Source organism: Neofelis nebulosa, chromosome 5, assembly GCF_028018385.1.
Source record: "Neofelis nebulosa isolate mNeoNeb1 chromosome 5, mNeoNeb1.pri, whole genome shotgun sequence".
Taxonomy (NCBI): Eukaryota; Metazoa; Chordata; class Mammalia; order Carnivora; family Felidae; genus Neofelis; species Neofelis nebulosa.
Genome location: NC_080786.1, coordinates 120,562,593 through 120,577,725, shown reverse-complemented (window position 1 = coordinate 120,577,725; position 15,133 = coordinate 120,562,593). Strand labels below are relative to the sequence as shown.

At 36.4% G+C, this 15,133-nt stretch overlaps 1 long non-coding RNA gene and 1 pseudogene across 1 annotated transcript in view; one reads left to right on the top strand and one right to left on the bottom strand.

The window, feature by feature from the left end:
• LOC131512686 (uncharacterized) overlaps positions 1-15,133 on the top strand; it is a 274,159-nt gene that overhangs the window by 57,317 nt on the left and 201,709 nt on the right. The window lies entirely within an intron of this gene.
• LOC131512685 (heat shock cognate 71 kDa protein-like) lies at positions 12,195-14,196 on the bottom strand (annotated as a pseudogene).

Genomic DNA, 15,133 nt, shown 5'->3' with positions numbered 1-15,133 from the left:
AGGTATGGAAACACATTTGTAATAATGCAAATAAAAATAGACCATGGATTAAAATGACAAAATAAGGGGTACCTGGATGGCTCAGTTAGTTGAGCATCCACCTCTTGATTTTTTTTGGCTTAGGTCATGATCTCGTCGTTGTTCAGATCAAGTCCCACGCTGGACTGTGCTCTGCGTGTGGAGACTGCTTGAGATTATTCTCTCTCTCTCTCTCTCTCCCCCTCTCCCTAACTCTTTCCTCCTCACTCCCTCACACATTCTCTCCAAAATAATAAATAAAAACAAATAATGACAAAATAGTATGACCAAGTTGGGTTTATCCCTGCTAGTGCCAGACTGATTTAATTTTAAGAAAATCTCTATTGTACTTAACCATGTTAATACATTAAATGAACAAAAAGTGGTGATCCTTTCCATATGTGTAATAAAGGCATTAAATAAAATTTAGTATTCATCTGTAAGTTTGTAACTAAATTAGAAGGAAGTTGATGAACATTAAGTACTACAACATAGAGCAAGCATCATAATAATGGAGGTTCAAATTTTTATTTTCAGATAGATTATACTTGTCATAACTCTTATGGTGGGGGGAGAGATTAGGGAATGACAAATACCATATGATTTTACTCATATATAGAATTTTAAAAAGCAAAACAAGTGAACAAAGGTAAAAAAGCAGACATTTAAATATGAAAAGCAAATAGATGGTTTCTAGAGAGGAAGTGGGTGGGGGTTGGGTGAAATCGATAAAGGGGATTGTGAGGTCCAAATGTCCAGTTAAAAGGTATATAAGTCACAGATAAAAAGTACAGCATAGAGAATATTCTCAATAAGATTGTAAGAATGGTGACAGATCATATGATGATACTTACTGTGGTGAGAACTGAGCAAAAATAGTATTATTGAATCATTTTGTACACTTAAAGTACAATGCTTTATATTGTTTATACTTCATTAAAAATAATTTAAAAAGTTTTGTGAGTTGGGAATTTGGGGCTCTTTGGGATGGCTCATCCCACCTCTACATGCCATTGGTTGGGCTTGATCATGCATTTGTAGGGAGCTGGTAGTTGAGTTTCTCCTTCCACGACTGTTAGTAGGTTGGCTATTGACATGAATGATGGAATTAACTGTGCCACTCCTCAGCCAGCCAGGTAGCCCAGGTTTATTCACATGGTACTGGTCACAACGTTTCAAGAAGGACCATTTGCACAAAGCGAGATCGGGCCTTATCATGAAATGATTTCGTAAGCCTCTGTGTGCTTCATGTTATTTTTTTTTGAATAGTTTTTAAAATGTTTATTTTGGGAGAAAGAGTGTGAGCGGGGGAGGGCAGAGAGAGGGAGGAAGAGAGAATCCCAAGCAGGTTCCATGCTGTCAGTGCAGAGCCCCACATGGGGCTCAAACTCATAAACTATGGATCATGACTTGAGCTGAAATCAAGAGTCAGATACTCAACCAACTGAGCCATGTAGGCACCCCTGTGTGCTTCAAGCTTTTAAAATGACAATGTGCTACTTAGGGTGCTCTATAGAAATTGAACCAATAGTGTCTGTCTATAGAAGGAGATGTATATTAAGAAATTGGCTTATGCAATTATAGAGACTGAGAAGTCCAAATCTGCTGAGTTGGGCCACAGACTGGAGAACCCAGAGGAAGCCCCATGTTGCAGTTCAGGTCTGAAGGCTCTCTGCTGCAGAATTCTCTCTTGCTCAGGGGGAGGGCAGTCTTTTGTTCTATTCAGATTTTCAACTGATTGAATGAGACCACCTACATTATGGAGGACAGTCTGCTTATTCAAAACCCACTGATTTAAAGATTAATCTCCTCACAAAAAACATTCGCATGGAAACATGTAGAATAATGTTTGACCACATATCTGAGCACCATGCCTGTGCCAATATGACCTAGAAAATTCACTATCACGATCAGTGTGGCTAAAAAAAAACCTGATCTAGCAAAGTCCAGATTGTACTTTTACATGAGTAGAATTAAAAGTCACATTGCAAGAGTATGATGTATAGGAATGGGAAAATGTGTGGCCATTTTGGGGGTAATATGGCATAGAATGGTAAATTCTTCAATATTATGGTTATGTGTATGATGTAGGACGGGGATGAACAAAGAAGATGTGTAAGTATACAGGTAATGTTTTATCATATATCTGGGTAGTAAGTACATGAGTGTATATTGTACTTCATACCTTAATTGTTCATAGCTATGAATATTCATAGTATAAACACATACAGGGGCACCTGCATGGTTCAGTTTGTTAAGCATCTGACTCTGGATTTTGGCTCAGGTCATAATCTCATGGTTCATGAGTTTGAGCCCCAAATTGGGGTCTGGGCTGTGCTGCTTGGGTTCCTCTCATTTCCTCTTTCTCTGTTGCTCCCCTATTTGTACTTTCTCTTCCTCTCTCTGAAAATAAATACACTTAAAAAAACATAAATATATATACACATATTGTGATATTGTGATTTATAATAAAAAAATGTGTATCTCCAACAGAGCTCCTAAATCCATTGGGATTTCCTAAGTGATGAGAGCAATAATGATGTCTTTTGTTAGGTTAAGGAGCTGACTTTTGAAAAGTGCCTAGGTAACCTAAGGATGGTGGTTGGTTGCCAAGGTAAACAACAGCAATAAGAAGGTTAGAACTTGCAGTCCTCCCCCACAGTCACCCCTACCACCTCTGGGGAGGGGAGAAGGACTGGAATTTGAATCAGTTACCAATAATCAGTGATTTAATCCGTCATGCTTATGTAATGAGGCTTCCATGAAAACTCAAAGGACAGGGTTCTGAGAGCTTCTGGGTTGATGAACATGTGTAGATGTGGGGAGAGTGGTGTACTTGAACATGGACGCTGTACTTTGCCTTAGGCATCTCTTCTATCTGGTTGTTCTGACTTCTGTCTTCTTATAATAAACTGGTAATCTAGAAATTGTTTCTCTGAGTTTTGGGTGAGCCACTCTGGCAAATTAAACACAAGGAGAGCTGGTTGAAATCTCTGATCTATAACCAGTTGATCAGAAAGCACAGGCAACAAGTTGGACTTGAGATTGGTCTCTGATGTTGGTGGAATACACTTGTGTAGGTCTGAACCCTTAACCAGTGGGATCTGATGCTGTCTTAGGTAGGTAGATAGTGACAGAATTGAATTGATTTGTAGGATGCCAGGCTAGTAATTTTGAAACCCAAAATTGCTTGGTAGTGTGGGGAAATTCCCCTCACACATTAGAACCGGCGACCAGAATTGTACATATGTGCATATGTATACAATTTAAAGTCAGAATATCATGGTCTATATTGTCCTTCCATCATACTGTAGGAAAGTTGGGATCCTAAAGAAAATCATGGTTTTTCACCTATTATAGCTTGACCAGAATTTGTCACTATAAATGTAAATTTTGTATTTGCAGCGTATACTTATTTTTATATTAAAGTTGAACTTCTATCCTGTTCAGAGGGCCTTGTTTTCAAGTCACATAATGCAGCCTCAGTACTAAAACTGCTAATTTCAACAAAGATAAAACATATGCATGCACACGTGTTCTTTTTTTTTTTTAAGTTTCTTTAGTTCATGAAATGTTGAAAGTAATGTCTTCACAAAGACACCATTTTTCCTAATTACATAGCTAGTGCAAACAAAACAGGCACATTTTAAAATAAGAAATAGAGACTTATTACTCAGAAATTCTTGTTTGAATCAGGTGCAAGTGTATAAAAACTAAATTATGTATAGGTAGATTGTGTGAAGTTGATATTAGAATACTTAAGATATAAAGCATTAGTTCTTTTGAGACATTTGATGTGAACCAAAATGTGATTGGATTACCAGAGGCCATGCTTATTTCATCCTTATTTTAATGACTACTGACTATATGCCATTAAGAATGAGACTAACTGGTAGTGGGATGCTTTGTTTCAATCACTGACTTGCAGATCTAAGCAAATTACTTAGCTTATAGGGTCCTGATTCCCCATTTCTAAAATCAAATTTCTGATCTTTATCTCAAGGAGTCTATGGATTATGATTTTCATTCATATGAAAAGATGGACTTTTCTTCTGTGTGATGGGGTGTCCTAGCACTTCTAATCAGGAAAATATTTTCACTGTAAATAGCAATGTATTTTATTTTGAATTTTCTAGCATTTGAAATCCAAATGGTACTTAGGAAATTTTCTGTACTTGTAGATAAGTTACCACTCATTGAGATCTGTCACTCATTTATTTTTCACACTTACTATTTTTATAAAGCAGTGAGAATTTTTCAAATTCCATGATTCTTTTCAAGTTATTTAATGGCTGCAGTAAATGAAACCAAGGTGTATGTATACCTATTAGTATTTTTCATATCACTCATAATTTCATGGTATACGTTTTTGTTGAATAGATGAATAATTGCATACCTATTTCTTTATCCGATTTGTTTACTGAGCAACTAGCCAAAATTGTTTTTTACTATGACACGGTGTTTACCATCAATGTATTCTATCCTAGCTAGAGTTTTTTTTTTTTTTCCTTTCGAGGAAGGAAATGCATCCTTGTGGGGAGAAAAGCTTAAAATAATCTTTAAAAAGTGGGAAAGCAAAGTCTGCATTGAAATACTAATATGTTTTGGGATAAAAGCAAGAGTATAAATAATTAAAAATAATAAAGCTTAACAAGGTTTCTGAGCATATAACCTTCCAAAGTGTTTGCAGTGAGACATAGTATTACCCATAGTGTGGGTAAGAACTTGAACACCATAGCCAGAATGAAAATAGCGTCTTATGTATAACAAATACCATGCATGTTTTTGCCAAATTTATGTCCAAATGAACTTCATCATTGGCAGAATGAAGCATTGTGATAATTCTTGCATCTAAAATAGACTTAAGTCGGGGCACCTGGGTGGCTCAGTCGGTTAAGGGTCTGACTTCGGCTCAGGTCATGATCTCACCATGGGAATTTGAGCCCCACATCAGGCTCTGTGCTGATAGCTCAGAGCCTGGAAGTTGCTTTGATTCTGTGTCTCCCTCTCTTCTCTCTCTGCCCCTCCCCTACTCACACTCTGTGAGCAAAAAATAAATAAACATTATCTCTCTCTCAGAAATAAACATTAAAAAATTAAAAAAAATAAAATAGACTTTAATATATGAAGCAAAAATATTGAGAGATGAGTAAATGTTTATTGGACTTATGAAAACTGTCTTGATATATTTTGTTTTAATATATTCAATCAAAATACCCTAAGTAACATCTGAAGAATAAATAGAAACGTACCCAGATAGAGGTATAGCCATATAACTACCATAGTTAGGATAGCTAGCTATAGTCTAGAACAAGGCTTCCTTTACCTGATAATGACTGACTTGCCCTCAAAATGTTTTTATGCTCTTTTTTCATTATTTTATATAATCTAGAAAAAAGTAACTTAAATAGACTTGTCTATCAAGTAAAGCATTTTGATAACAGACCTAGTGACAAAGATTAGCATCTACTTGAGACACATTTTGAGAATAATCTCAGGAGTCAGTGCCAAAGCCAAACAGAGAAAGAGATAGTATGTGACCTCTGCACTTGGCCAAATGCATCATATTAAACACTGTAAGCATCAACGAACTAAGGTTTTTAATATTTATTGAAGATGTGCTAAATGCTGTGTAACATTCCAGCATTCTTGAGGAAGACGTTGCCTGTCAGTTTGTGTTTAAGTGAAGGCTGCATAGAGGAGAAAAAGGCTGTATAGAGCTTTAAAGAGTATGATTCTCAGCCCTATATAAAATGTTAATTTTAGGTTACATGGTATCTGAAATACATAATCCTACAACTTTGTGGGGTTACTATGAGTATGATTGTAATTATTGATGATTATGTCCTATCTGTGATATTAATAAAAGTATACAATAATAATTAAATGATAAATTACCTCAATGAGTAGGGTTTAAGGTGAGGTCAGTAGGTATTGATTTTGTATTTATGTTGAGCCATAACTAAAGAATGTCAATATGCCTGTGTTCTGAGGAATCTGTCCTAGAGGGTAAAAAAGAATAACACAAAATAAAGGAAATAGAAGTTTAATCCTCTGCTTATCCAAAAGCACTCCTTATAGAAAGACTAGAATTGTCCTACTATAATAATAATAGTTCTAATAATAGTGGGAAAATGAATTTATAAGATGCTTTGTACCCTAAGGGTAGCAACTTATAAAATAACAGAAATTTCCATCAAGAACTAATATTCTGGACTAGTAAAATAACAGTTTGGACTAGGATATTTTTTGAATTTCTTAAACTTAGGCTAATTTTTTATTTTTGGTTCGTTAAGGTACGTGTATAATTTTCTTTGTCAAATAATTTTCCTGTATTTTCAGATTTTTCTACTATACTGTATTTTATAAATGAATAAAGTTTAAAATGTATATGTAAAATATCTGTTAATACAACATAAACTTTCCCCTATGCAACGAACACATCAACAGTATATCCAAATTTTGTATCATAGACCCATGGAAAATAACTTTTTGGGAGTTGGCAAAACTACAGTGCAAACTTTTGTTAAGCTCAAGAACCTGTGTAATTATAACCTGAAGGTTTGAATAAATATATTGCCATGTAAGTGTGTGTGGGATTTGGGGGTGGAAATATGTAAAAGAGAAAGTAAAAATAGGCAAAGGACTGTCTTAAGTTGAGTTCCCTGGAGGCAGAGGCAGAGATAATGAGGGTGAAGGAGATTGAGGGAGGAAGTATTCTCAGGAAGAGGCCAGAGATGGGAGCAGGAGAGGACAGAGGAATAAAACCATAGCAAAGAGGTGTTCTTATCTGGAGACTAGCTTCTACTTCATCCTGTAGGAGACTTTGAAGCAAGAATGACAGTACACAGTTGGTCTCCACTTGAGGCATTCATGTTTCTAGCCTGTGTAGGTCTGTCCTGAGCTTCAGGCTACCTCCCATCTGCAGAGGATTTCTTCGGGGAAGGGGACAGCTGGAGCCTTTGGCAGTCAGCACTCAATAGCTAGAGGGTTGGTGCACCTACTCAATTAAGGAGATATAGGTGGGGCACCAGAATTACTCATTATAAGACATTTCATGTTTGGGAAGCCTCACTTTCTGTTTTGTGAAAACCACCACAACAATAATAGGAAAACGGGTAGGAATTTTTAGAGGAAAGGACATGAACTTTTGAACCGTATCTGGGTGATGAATTCCAAATCCATCCCATCGTAGCATTTGTAAGTCACTAAACTTTGCTGAACCTCAGTTTCTTCAATTATGCTATGGCAATGCCAATTAGATGTCTTTCTAAAATACCTTGGAAAGTGCCTGGAATATCCTAAATGTTGAGTTAATAGTAACTACTTGCTTTGTGACACTAATCACTTGTGTTAAGATTGTTTATTCCTTAAAATTAGCTCCTGTTTGTAGAGTACTTTAGTGTTTGCTACATTTTTCTATACACATTATCATATTTAAACTTTATAAAGACCTCTGAGGTCAGTAGGTTATACATTATTTATCATCTTTTACATATTAGTAAATACATATTCAGAGAAGCAATATGGGAGATAAACTGTATTAGTTACCTACTGCTGGATAACAAATTACTCCTAAGCATAGCAGCTTAAAATATCTCATTTTTATTATCTCACAATTTCTGTGGGTCAGGAATCAGAGCATGGCTTTATTAGGTTCTCTGCTTCAAGGTGTCTCACAGATAGAAATTAGGATGTTGGCCCATATCTCTCTCACAAGGCTATCACAGCATTGGTAAGAGCTGTTGATATCTCAAGGTTCAAGTAGGGCAAAATTCACTAGTGGTTCTTGGCAGGATTTTGTTCCCCAAAGTCTGGTAGTCTGAGAGCTTCAGTTTCTTTTTGTACAGGTCTCTCTAACATTTGCGTCTTGTTGCATCAAAGTGAGAAAGATGAGGATGTGTATTTGGAGGGACAGAATGCCAGTAAGAAAGTACTGGCAAGAGAGAAACTGTGGTCTTTTACAATCAACAAAGTGACATGCATCATTTTTACTGTACTCTGTTCTTTGAAAGTACATCACTGGGTTCAGCCCACATGCAATGGGAGATTATACAAGGGTGTGAATACCAGGAGATGGGAATTGTGAGCCATGTCAGAGCTGCCTACAACAGAAACCAGTTTTTTGTGGGTGGTTTGTTTTGTTTTGTTTCTTTTGGTATATACTGTTCAGAAATTGGGCTAATATAATGGAGAATGTAATCCATATTTTGATTATTTTTCTCTTTCTACCTCTAGCAAAAGGTTACTTTTGTTTAATTTTATAGGGTCACATTGATAGTAAGTAGCAAATCTGTACTCAGGTTGTAATGATGAAAACCAAATACAAGTGGTCTGACTTCTATCAGACATCAAGAATAGCATCTGATCCTTTATTTTGCTTTGCAGAGTGGCTTGTTTTATAAAGTTAGCGCTCAAAAAAGGTTGTTGAATAAACTTAACGAAATGCTAACCAGAAGGATATTATCCTTTATTTTCTTCATTAATCTTGTTGAAATTCCAAATAAATTTTTCCAGACCTGTGCAGAAAGTGAATAAAATAAAGCCAATACTGTTAGATGGTGTCCCCTCTAACTTTTCAGCATGTGGTAGGAAATTTTTCCCTTGCAAAGGCAGACTGCACTGAATTCTGCCAATGTGTCAATGCTTATGATTGCTTTATTATGCAGGCTTATGCCACTCATAACTTACCAGATTTTAAATTACTATATAAATTTCCATAGTTAGACAATATAGGAGACATCAGTTTAAAAAGCATCTAATCTTATTTTCAAAGCTAGATAAGAAACAATCAACACTTTAGAATGAAAGCAATACCCCTAAGCTGGAAAGTAAGAGTCTAACAATATTATCTAGACTAATCACCACTTGGTATCACAATCATAATACTTGCAAAATAGAAACATTGGTTTAATTAATAGTAACACCTGCAGGGTAAGAAGATCCAGAATTTGCTTCTTTTGGGGGACATGGGGGCTAACATAACACATCCCAGTTTTCATTGAACAAATCTATAAATTAACCTAAAATACATGATAAAGGGAATGCAAATACCATCCGAAATGTGAATTTTAGTCCTATGTTTATTATGGCAAAAAATGTTTTTTTTTTTCTTTTTTCCTTTCACCTATCTTTTTTAATAGAACTTTTATATCATTTCAAATTATCTTTTTATCACCTTACCTTACCATAGGTGGCCAGGTAGGACTCACTAAATCTAAGAAAGCAATAGAACAAAATAAAACTACAAAGTAAAATTTATGGTTTTTTTTTTTTTTTGTAATTTTGTAGTTGTCTAATTTCAGATTCTACTTTCAGCCTTGATTTATATGTAACTGCACATGACTTTCTACCCTACCTACTAGATGGTCAACCGCTTGAGAATAAGGACAAAATCACATTCATTTGTTTATCTCACAGCATATGACAAAAAACCTTGTATCTATGTCAGGACTTAGTAAGTATCAAAATGTAGCTTGTCATAAATAAAAAAGTTAACAGTGTCAGGGAACTTTCAGCATGGAGTATGTGAATCCAGTTAGTAACAAAGGCATAATAAGAGGAATTTCAAGGTTCAGGAATTACTAGGAAGGATAGTCTTAGGAAGTGGTATATACAGAATAAAACAATGCTTAAATAAAAAGACCAATCTACATGCTTGTTCACAAAAAGCATATGATCAGAATTCAGCTAATATTTCTGTAAGAGTTTCTCTGTAGCTTGTGGAATCATTAATTGTTCAGTTTTAATGGCTAATGAACATTTAAAAATATTCACCCTCACCAATAATTAAAGGAATTAAAATTAAGATAATAAAATTTGATTTTTCACTTATAAAATTAACATTTTTAACTGCTACAGTGAAGTGTTAAAGGATACAGAGAAATCACTCGCACATGCACACACACACCACACATACACACATGCAACTTGAAAATGAACAAATGCACAATACTGCAGGAATGAATAATACTACAGCAGCAATTAACGTAAAAGAACTTTAAAATACTCTATACAACCATGCTTTAAATCAAGTAGAACCAAATTTAATGAAAGACGTTTAAGACAAATGAAACAATATTGAGAGAAGCTAAAAAAAACAACAAAGAATAAATGGAGAATGTTTTGTGATCATGGGTTGAAAAGAGAGAAAAAAAAGAATGGAGAAAACTTGAAGATCTTATCCTCAAATTGACTGATGGATTCAGTAAAATCCCAGTGAAAAGCCCCACAAATTTGTGTCGCTGTGTATTGTCTGGAAATTGACAAGCTGATTATAAAATTCATAGGGAAATGCAATTGCCAAGGCGTTCTAAAGAAGTACAATGGGCAGGACTTCCTCTATAAGGGATCAAGATTTATTATAAAGCCAAATTGAGTGGTGTCAGTGCAAGAATAGACTAGTAAACCATTGGAAAATTAGAGTCCAGACATAGGCCAATGAATATGTGTATTTAGGAGTAGGGGAAAAATTATTATAGATTCTTACGCTGAAATGAAATAATTGAAAGAAAGACTTAATTACATGAGGAAAATTTCTCCTATATTGAAAAAAAACAAGATAAAAAAATTTACTAAAGTGATTTTTTTAAAATGTAAGGAGAAAAAAGTCACCAAAATATTATCAAAGATCCTCTATAGAAAATAATATGGCAATTTATGAATATATACTATATATATATAAAACATGTATACACTTTATAATCAGAAATAGCCTTAATATTAGAAAACAGAGGTACGAAGTAAGAAACTTTTTAGACGGCCTATAATTACATTAAACAAGCTATGCATTTCAAGTTAGTTTAGATATAATCATTCTCAATTATTTTCTTTAAAATCTTAGAGGATGTCAAAATTGGAAGTAAGCGAATATTCAGGTGTTTTAGAGGTGAGTTTGAATCTAGAGGTCCATGCTTATGACTTCAATGAAGGGCACTTGGGAAGTATGACAGAAAGCAAATACTGAAATGTAGGTGACAGAGACTGTATGATTCTATTTCTAGTTTGAATATCATTCTCCCCAGTGAAAAGAAATACACAGAGCCACGAGTGGCAAAATTCAGCTTCTTCAGTCTCCTTCATATCTTGCAAGATTGTGTGTTAGGAGAGTATAGCCTTTAAAATTTTACAGGAAGTTCATTTAGAAAAAAATTGGGGGGCACTAAGGTGGCTTAGTCGGTTGAGTGTCCAACTTTGGCTCAGGTCATGATCTTGTGGTTCGAGAGTTCAAGCCCCACATCAGCTCTGTGCTGACAGTTCAGAGCCTGGAGCCTTCTTCAGATTCTGTACCTCCTTATCTCTCTGCCCCTCTTCCCTTGCACTCTGTCTCTCTCTCTCAAAAATAAATAAACATTAAAAAAATTTCAGAAAATATTTCTTTTGACCTAACTTTTTAAATATACATATTTAAAATTTTTATAATGCTATACTTTATTAAATCCTCTAAAAGGCAAATATTAGTGATTTTTTTTATTAAATGCAATCTTTGGTTTTCTCTAACGTGTATAATTGAAGGGGTTCAAGGTATTATTTAAATCAATTTTTTAAGATTCATATATCTTAATGCTCTAATCTTAGAAATAAGGAGCAAGCATTGAAACATTGGGAAGGAAACAAAAGAATATTAAAGAGAAAGGAAAGGAAACCTAATTATACATTTATAAATACTTGTGTAAGCTCAGAGTTTCTTTAAGGAAACATTCCTCTCTCATACTTTATCAACATTTCTGACTGAGGCTGGCCCCAAGCTCTAGTACCACCTATAGGCATGTAACCTAAGTCTGAAAAATCAGATTTTTCTATCACCTTCCCCTGATCAAGTAATAAGTCCAGGTCTAGAGATGCAACAGATAATCCGAACTATTCTGTGTTGTGTGTATGTATTTTCTTTCTTTCCTTTCCCCTTTCATCTTTCCCCTCCCCCTCCCTTCCTTTTTTATGAATTTGTAGGCCCAAGAGGAGAGAAGGTGTTTTATTTTTATAATTTATTTATTTTTTTAAAACAATTTTATGATGTCAATTTTAAATAGTTTTATTTAAGACATTGCATTTTCCACTTAACAATACAGTGCTTATAAAGTGCAATGTTATATTTCCTTTCCTTGTGCACGTAGTCCATATTCAAGTATCAAGGATGCCCAGTTTACTAACTATAGCAGCTCAACTTTAAAACTGCCATGGAATTTGCTACAAATTTGGGTCCTTCAAATGTTTTGTGTGGAACATTGCTAGACCTATTCTTAGCTTGGCTTAATCAACCTCTTCAATGGTGGGCCCAGAGGAGGCACCTCCAGATGGGGGAGCTCCACCACCAGGGAAGCCTCCAGGCATTCCTCCAGGCATGCCTCCTGCACTCTGGTACGGCTTCGTAATGACGGGATTGCAGACCTTCTCCAGCTCTTTCTGCTGATGCTCAAATTCTTCTTTTACTGCAGTCTGGTTCTTATCCAGCTAGTTGATGATTTCATTACACTTGTCCAGAATCTTCTGTTTCTCCTCATCGTTGATTTTACCCTGAAGCTTTTTATCTTCAACAGCCGCTTTCATGTTGAATGCTTAAGATTCAACTGAATGCTTGATGGACACCTAGTCTCGCTGCTTCTCATCTTCAGCTTTGTGCTTCTCAGCTTCCTGGACCATGTGCTCAATGTCTTCCTGGCTCATGCGACCTTTGTCATTTGCGATGGTGATCTTGTTCTCTTTTCCTGTACTCTTATCCACAGCAGAGACATTGAGAATGCCATTAGCATCAATATCAAAGGTGACCCCAATCTGAGGAACACCCCGGGGGGCAGGAGGTATGCCTGTGAGTTCAAACTTGCCAAGTAGGTTGTTATCCTTGGTCATGGCACGCTCACCTTCATAAACCTGAATGAGCACACCAGGCTGGTTGTCAGAGTTGGTAGTGAAGGTTTGGGTATGTTTGGTAGGAATGGTAGTATTGTGCTTGATGAGAACAGTCATGACTCCACCAGCAGTTTCAATGCGAAGAGAAAGACGAGTGACATCCAACAGCAGCAAATCTTGAGTATTTTCAGATTTGTCTCCAGAAAGGATGGCTGCCTGGACAGCTGCACCATAAGCGACAGCCTCATCAGGGTTGATTCTCTTATTCAGTTCCTTCCCATTGAAAAAGTCTTGTAGAAGTTTCTGAATCTTGGGGATACTTGCAGAACCACCCATCAAGACAATAGCGTGGATCTGAGACTTGACAAACTTGGCATCCTGAAGGGCTTTCTCTACAGGGTCCAGGATGCCACGGAACAGGTCAGCATTTAATTCTTCAAACCAGGCACGAGTAATAGAGGTATAAAAGTCCATTCCTTCATATAGAGAATCAACCTCAATACTGGCCTGGGTGCTGGAAGAAAGTGTGCACTTAGTGTGCTCACAAGCAGTATGGAGGCAACATGCTGCCCGCTTGTTCTCACTGATGTCCTGCTTATGTTTTCATTTGAACTCTGCAATAAAATGGTTTACCATTCGGTTGTCAAAGTCTTCTCCACCTAAGTGGGTGTCTCCAGCAGACTTGACCTCAAAGATCCCATCTTCAGTAGTGGGGATTGACCCATCAAAAATGCCACCTCCCAAGTCAAAGATCAGCACATTCCTTTCAGCTCCAACCTTTTTGTCTAAGCCATAAGCAATAGCAGCAGCAGTTGGCTCACTGATGATTCGTAGTACATTAAGACCAGCAATATTTCCAGCATGTTTGGTAGCCTAATGCTGAGAGTTGTTAAAATAGGCAGGTACTGTGACTACAACATTGGTAACAGTCTTCCCAAGGTAAGCCTCTGTGGTTTCCTTCATCTTTGTCAAAACCATAGAGGACACCTCCTCTGGACAGAAACTTTTGGTCTCTTTCTTGTATTCTACTTGGACCTTGGGCCTGCCAGCATCGTTCACCACCATGAAGGGCCAATGCTTCATATCAGATTGGATGACAGCATTGTCGAATCTACCTCCAATCAGATGTTTGGCATCAAAAACTGTGTTGGGATTCATTGCAACTTGATTCTTTGCAGCATCAATAGTTCAGTGTCAGTAAAGGCGACATAACTTGGGGTGGTTCGGTTTCCCTGATCGTTGGCAATTATTTCCACTTTCCCATGCTGGAAGACACCCACACAGGAGTAGGTGGTGCCAAGATCAATGCCAACTGCAGGTCTCTTAGACATAGTTACTTCAGTAATGGGACTGGCCCGGCTTGAGAAGGGAACAGCTACCTGGAGAGCTAATGCCACATTCAATGAGACCCTTTTTAGTTTTATTTTTATAAGTAAATTTTTATTTTAAGCTAGGGACACCTGGGTGGCACAGTCAATTAAGTGTCTGACTTCAGCTCAGGTCATAATCTCATGGCTCAAGAGTTTGAGTCATGGCTCTAGGCTAACAGTTGAGATCCTGGAGCCCCTTTTGGATTCAGTGTCTCCCCTTCTCTCTGCCCCTCCCCTGCTCATGCTCTGTCTGTCTGTCTCTCTCAAAAATAAACATTAAAAATTATATGGAACTCCTGATGTTGATTTTTTTTTTTTTTTTTTTTTTTTTTTTTAGCACTGTGTAAGGAATCTTAATCAACCAACACTCAGGAAAGGACATATTAAGAGAGAATCCTGATGACATAGGTAGAAACCTGTATCTAGACATTTCAAAATCCTTAGTTTCATGTACCACTATATTGGCATTAAAGTAGTTTCAAGTGACAAAACTAGTTTAAACAAGCCATCCGTAGGGTGATATTCAGGATTATTTTTTCAACAACAAAATCTGCTTTCCTTTTACCATTAAACCCTCAGAGTGGGCTCAACTCTCCTTGACTTCAGTAAAGGTCAAGTAGAAAAAAATAATAGGTTCTACAGTTGCTGTGTTTCTCAGCCAAGTGTCACAAAGAACAAATCCACAATTTTTAGTCTACCCTAGAGCTTCTTGCAAGTAATGACACCAACACCAACAATAAAATAGGTGGGGAAATTGGATTCACAGGAACCCCTTATTTATGCAAGATATAAATGTCAATGAGTAAAATGTGTAGGGTACCAAAGTTCATGAGCAGGCAGTCTTATTACAGTGCCTTCTATTTATAATCCAAGTCTGAACATTTATCTGTTTTCCACTG